Raw genomic sequence first — 6149 nt, 5'->3', positions numbered from 1 at the left:
ACTCTCTGTCTCTCTCAAATAAATAAATAAAATATTTAAAAGATTTTGCCGCTATTCAGGAGACACAAATTCTTTTGCAATGGCGGGGGGGGGGGGGGGTGGTGTAGGATAAACATGCAAAGGACATTGCATATGAATGCCTGAAGCTGGCAGAGCCTGATTCTCTATTCCTAGAAGGTAGGAGCAAAACAAGCCTTATTGCCAGTCTCAGGTATTTTTGTTAAATTTATTTCCTGGCTTTCATCGTTTACATGAGCAACCTGTACACTTTGAAACTAGAGATTAGGGCTGAGTATTCCCTGTAAATCTTATAGGGTAAATGAGGCCCTATAGGTAGATGAGACAAAATTTTAAGAGAAATTTACATCAGAAGTGGACATTTGTTTCTGAGTCTTAAGCCTAAAATTTCTGCAATTTTATCTTGTCAAGGGAGTCCCTAAGGCTAGCCATTATACTACTAAGAAAATTGAGAGCTCTCTATAAAGAATATTTTCTTTTATTTATTTATTTTTAAAGATTTTATTTATTTATTTGACAGAGAGATAGAGAGAGAGCACAAGTAGGCAGAGTGGCAGGCAGAGGGAGAGGGAGAAGCAGGTTCTCCACTGAGCAGGGAGCTGGGTGTGGGGCTCGATCCCAGGACCCTGGGATCATGACCTGAGCCGAAGGCAGATGCTTAACCGACTGAGCCACCCAGGCGCCCCAAGAATATTTTCTTTTAAATATAGTCAATTGAAAGGATCTATCGTCTGGCCATTGACAAGCAGAATCTAATAGCAACTCAAACCAATAAGCCTTAATAGCTTAACCAAAGATGCAAGATGCATCCAAAGAGGGCATAGTTGATACAACCCATGATCCGGAAGTTTACTCCCAAAATTAGTCTAAGAGAGCAAAGACCTCCATTGCGCAGGTGGAAAGAATGGTGTGGTGAAAATGGGATGTCCAGTCTCCCACAAAATTGTGAGATGCCTTCAGTCACAGACCTGCCAATCTGTGACACAGGTAGACAATACTGGAATAGGACTTTCCAGCACTAACAAGCCGCAAAGGTTTAGACAACAAAGGTTCCTATGAGCTGGAACCTCTCACGAGAGCTGGCACAGCCAGATGGAAAGGGGGGGAGGGGAGAGTCAGAGTCAGTTCCCTAGTCTGTTTGGCCACCAAAGTGCACCCCAGTAAGTGCATCCTCCAATGGTGAAAACCAAAGAGAATATTCTCATTGGTCACAAAGCCAAGCTCTAAGACATAGAAGGAGATGAAGGGAAAATATATGCACATCAACAGTCTTGGCTGAGCCTTAGGTTCTCGGAACCACACTAATGCCTAAGAGGGATGTGCCGGGCGTTGGAGACTGTGTGGTGTCTTACAGTGTACCTCAATGCACCAAAGTTTTCTTTTTTACATGATATTTTGGGGTGTTTAAATTTTTTTAATTTTTTTTAACTTTAAATACAACCTACTCCCCAACGTGGGGCTCAAACTCATGACCCCAAGATCATGAGTTGATCTCATGATCAACTCCGAATGAACCAGCCAGCCAGATGCCCACACAGAAGTTTTCTTGAGGTTGGCAGGTGACCTAGTGTCAATATAACCCATTCTGTGACCAAGCTTCCCTATCAGCAGAGTCTTCTTAGGTGGCGAGCACTCTCACAGCTTTTAAGTACTTGACCTGTGCCCACCAATTTTGTGGCTTAGGCTTCCAGGATGGCCCTTAGCAACACCCTTTACCTCGTGTGCACATTGCATGACACATACAAAGACCATATCTGGGAGGAAACGAATCAGTCACCAAAGAGTACTCTACCAAATTTAACCAAAGAGTTGCTAGGCCCAAGGAACTAGTTCCACAAATATTTTCTCCTGCTAACCTAAATTTTGAAAGAGAGAAAAGAATTCTCACCATTCCTGCTCCTTCAGACTCTGCAGATAGAGTGTGCAGGAGGCTGACGTTGTAAGAAATCTCACCGTCTGCTGGCTGCTTGTCAGATGTCCCAAGCATCTCTCAGCTGCAGCAGAATCCAGAGTGAGCAGTGTCCAGCAAGTTAAAGTGATCCTGATGACTCCGCCAACTGTTGGGGAAGAAGACCTTCCTCTGTGCTATGGTCCTTCTAGCTGGACTTAGATTCAAACTGGCATGAGACAGATTAACAGGAGAAAATCAGGGGTGCCTGGCTGGCTCAGTCAGTAGAGCATGTGACTCTTGATCTTGGGGTTGCGAGTTCAAGCCCCACGTTGGGCATAGAGCTTACTTAATTAAACACACACACACACACACACACACATAGGAGAAAATCAAATTTAATAGACATACATACAGGGAATCCACACAGACATGAAATTACCAGTTCCCACAACTTTAGAGTCAAGATTAATTTAAGTCTCAGATATGGCTAAATCCAGGGATACCATGATAACAACATGTCTCTCTACTCTGCTTTTCCAAGTTCTGACTTTATTCTCAGGCAGGCTTTCTGCTCCTAGAGAAGACAGTCTCTCACAGCTCTAGACTAATGTGATACTTAAAGCCAACTGTCTCCAAAAAGAACTTTCCTTCTCCATAATTCTAACAAAATTCCCAGGGAAGACTTTGATTGGCCTGGCTAGGTCATGTGACTATTCATGAGCTAAAACACAGGGTTCCCATAAGGGGAATGTGTGGAGCAAGATAAACAGTGGCAGAGGATGGATTCCCATGTAAAAGTGAACAAAGAAAGAGAAATCTACAAAGGAAGAGTGGTCAGAGAATTAGGAGTAGAATCAGGATACAATTAATGTCACAAACACCAAGGAAGGAAAATTTTAACACTGGGTGAGCAGCTCTTTCAAATACAACTAAAATATATTACATTAAAATAAAGATTTGTGATGTGTTCGTTGGATTGGTAAAATAGTAGACATTGGTGATTGATAGCAAGACTTTGGTGAGGTTGTGGGGCTAGAGAAGAAGGTATCTGGCAATGGGCTGAGGAAAGAAAGCAGAAACAAAATTGTAGATGATCTAAGAAATTTGGTGAAGTAGTAGAAACAGAGAGGTTACAGAGAAAGATGCAGGATCAAGGTAAGATATTTTAGGCTGTAAAGGACTTGAGTTAGCAGGTGGGAGGGAAGTCTGAAGAAAAGGAAAGAAAAGGGAGTTACTTTGTTTAAAAGAGAGATTGAATTACAAAGGAAATAAATATGGAAAGTATCAACTCAGATGGTATGGCAGTTAAAAATTCCTGAAGGGTGTCTATATCTCCCTATTTATGATGTCCTTCACCTTCATGGAGATTGAAGACAAAGGAAGTCCTGCCAGCATCTGACACATTCATTCTTTCTTTCATTCATTTATTCATTCAACAAATGTTTATGAAGCCACTACCTGGTCAGGCACAGTCTAAGGTACCAGTGATCCAACAGCAAACAAAATTGACAAAACCCCTGCTGTTGTGGGTGTTAGATGCCTCTGATACATGTGTTGGGCTCTCCTGGGGAATCGGAGCTATGCACTTGACTCCCAGCTCCTTCTGGGCCCACAGGCAGGTGCTCCCAGACACCGCGTCCCATCTCCGGCAGCTAAGAGGTTGGTTCCCTAAACTTCATAGCTGAGTTTCACAGCTTACCCATTACCTGAGCAAAGAGAGAATACAGTCATTTCTATATTATCCCCTCACAAACATTTTCTCTTCCTTGTAGAACCCAGAGGGGAACAGGGAAAAACAAAATTTCCCCATCCTCAGCTGCCAGTCGAATTCTCAAAATAAGATAAACTTCTCCAGATGACTCACCTAAAAAACACTCCACATTTCTGTGTCCCTGAGAAAAACAACCAAGAGTAGCTATTATTCTGGGCTACAGGTGGAGATTAAAGATGGACATCCAGTCTGACGGAGGCAGAGAGTGGGAAGACTTGAGTATATGGACTCCAGAGTAAGACCAACTGGGTTCCAATCCTGGTGCTCCCACTTATCATCTTTGACACCTTGAGCAAGTTACCCTGACTGAGGAGAAGTCATCCCGTTGGCAAATGGTAATAATGATACATCAAAGAGCTGTGCAAGGGTGATACGGTCATTCGTTCAGGAGACCACACGGGCTGAGGGCTGGGTGAGGTGCACCGTCACATCAAAGTTGGGGGCTGCAGCCAAAATGGAAAGACAATGAATGTAGCAGAAGCAAACATCCAACATTCACTTGCCAACACTGCAAAATAGTCTTTACCTGATAGCTCACCCTCCTTTGGACCCACTCAGCCTGGATGGGAGAGGCAGGAAGGATAAGATTTCTGTGTTTACCTCAGACATCGTGGTTGGTACAATTTGTACTTAATTCTTCATTCTGGGGCCAATTGGCTTAGGTCATATATTTAAAGAAAATCTATCTTTCTCTTAAAAACATAACTTGGTGCCACCATTAAGTCAAAATTTCGGCTGAAGATTGGTTTCCTGCAAAATGTCAAGGAAAGTGTCTTACCATTTATGACAGGACAGCTGTTGTCTCATTTTCCAGGAAGGAATTAAAGGATCTTATTACCCTAAATGAAAATAACTAAAGCATGATTATTTTCCTTTTAATCTTTTTCCCCCCAGTGGAAATTTACATAAGACGGAGCTGTAATCCGTTCCTTTCATGCCTGCGGTGTGTCAGAAAATCTTGACTCTTGTAGTCCCCATGGCAGCAACCCTTAACCTGAGCCGAGGCTGCATTTGCCTCATACAGTGGATTTGACTTTTATCTGGTGAATGCAATCAATGTAGACAAGTGCGCTGGATGACTCAAACTTGAGATTATTTCTGGTTTTGAATTCCATGTGTGTCTTGGCCCCCTTTTTTGGCTAAATTCACCTGATGAATTCAAGTCTATTTGTTACTTGATGCAGTGGTGAAATGGCCCGAGAACCTTCCTGGCATTTGGACTGCTGGCTTTCAATCCATCCTGATGATGGTGCACTTACCAGTTTTCTAAGAAGGGATAATGCTCCAGACTCACTTCCTGGATCAGTGAGGACATGCCCTTCGAATTGTTCTCTCAGTGGTGGACCGCTCTTTGTCAGCTCATCTTTTTGTGATGTCCTGAAAAACACTGACCTGTGGCCACTGAATAGCATTAACCCCTGGGGGGTGAGCTATTTTAAAGTTGACTGAGTGCACCCAAATGGGAATTCGACCCATGATCTGCCCTGATGAGCAGCAACCAATGGAGTGACCATGTCCAGCGCTCTCAAGTATGGGTCAGGCTTTTCTAAATGGGAATTTAAAACCTCCACTTGTTTTGTGCTGGGAAAGACCCTGTTTAAAGGATGAACAAGCAAGCTACATATAGACTAGGAGAAAATATTGGCAAGGCATATCTGACAAATGCCTTGTATGAAGACTATCTAAAGACCTTTCAAAACTCAACAAACAGTACAAAAGCAAATAAATAATCCAATTAGGGGGCACCTGGCTGGCTCAGTGGGTGGAGCATGTGGCTCTTGATCTCAGGGTTGTGAGTTCGAGCCCCACATTGGGTGTAGAGTTTACTTAAAAATAAAAAAAAGAATCCAATTAGAAAATGGCCCAAAGACATGAACAACTATTTCAGAAAAGAGGAGTTACAGATGGCAAGGAAGCACAAGAAAAGTTAGTGAACATCAGTAGCCATTAAGAAAATGCAAAGTTAAAGCCACAGTGATATATCCCTACACACCTATTCAAATAGCTCAAATAAAAAATAGGGATAATATCAAGTGTGCCTGGTGGCACAGTCAGCGAAGCATCTGACTCTTGGTTTCAGCTCAGGTCCTGATCTCACAGGTGTGAGAGTGATCCCCACATGGGGCTCCAAGCTCAGTGCAGAGTCTGCTTAAGATTCTTTCTCCCTCTCCCTCTACCCCTCTCCCCACTCAATCTCTCCCCCCCAATCTCTCTCAAATAAATAAAAATAAATCTTTAAAAAAATAGGGATAATATCGAATGCTCGTGAGAACACAGAGAAACTGGGTCTCTCAGACATTGCTAGCGGCAATGTAAAATGGTACAACCACCATGGGAAACAATTTGGCAGTTTCCCGTAACACTAAACATGCACTTACCATAGAACCCAGCAACTGCACTCCTTGGGCATTTATCCCAGAGCAATGGAAACTTATATTCACACAAAAACATGTACACAAATGTTCACAG

The 6149-nt window shown here is 42.8% G+C and overlaps 1 long non-coding RNA gene across 1 annotated transcript; it reads right to left on the bottom strand.

The window, feature by feature from the left end:
* Positions 1–2288: 2288 nt before the first annotated feature.
* LOC145719679 (uncharacterized) lies at positions 2289–5851 on the bottom strand. The gene is made up of 3 exons (XR_014142541.1): positions 4940–5851; positions 4281–4430; positions 2289–4123 (listed from the first exon to the last, which is right to left on the bottom strand). It is a non-coding gene; the product is annotated as an uncharacterized LOC145719679 (long non-coding RNA).
* Between the last annotated feature and the right edge of the window lie 298 nt (positions 5852–6149).

This window comes from Leptonychotes weddellii, unplaced genomic scaffold (assembly GCF_054177405.1).
Source record: "Leptonychotes weddellii isolate Sample4059 unplaced genomic scaffold, ASM5417740v2 HiC_scaffold_6259, whole genome shotgun sequence".
NCBI classification, from domain to species: Eukaryota; Metazoa; Chordata; class Mammalia; order Carnivora; family Phocidae; genus Leptonychotes; species Leptonychotes weddellii.
This window is presented reverse-complemented; position numbering and strand designations above follow the sequence as displayed.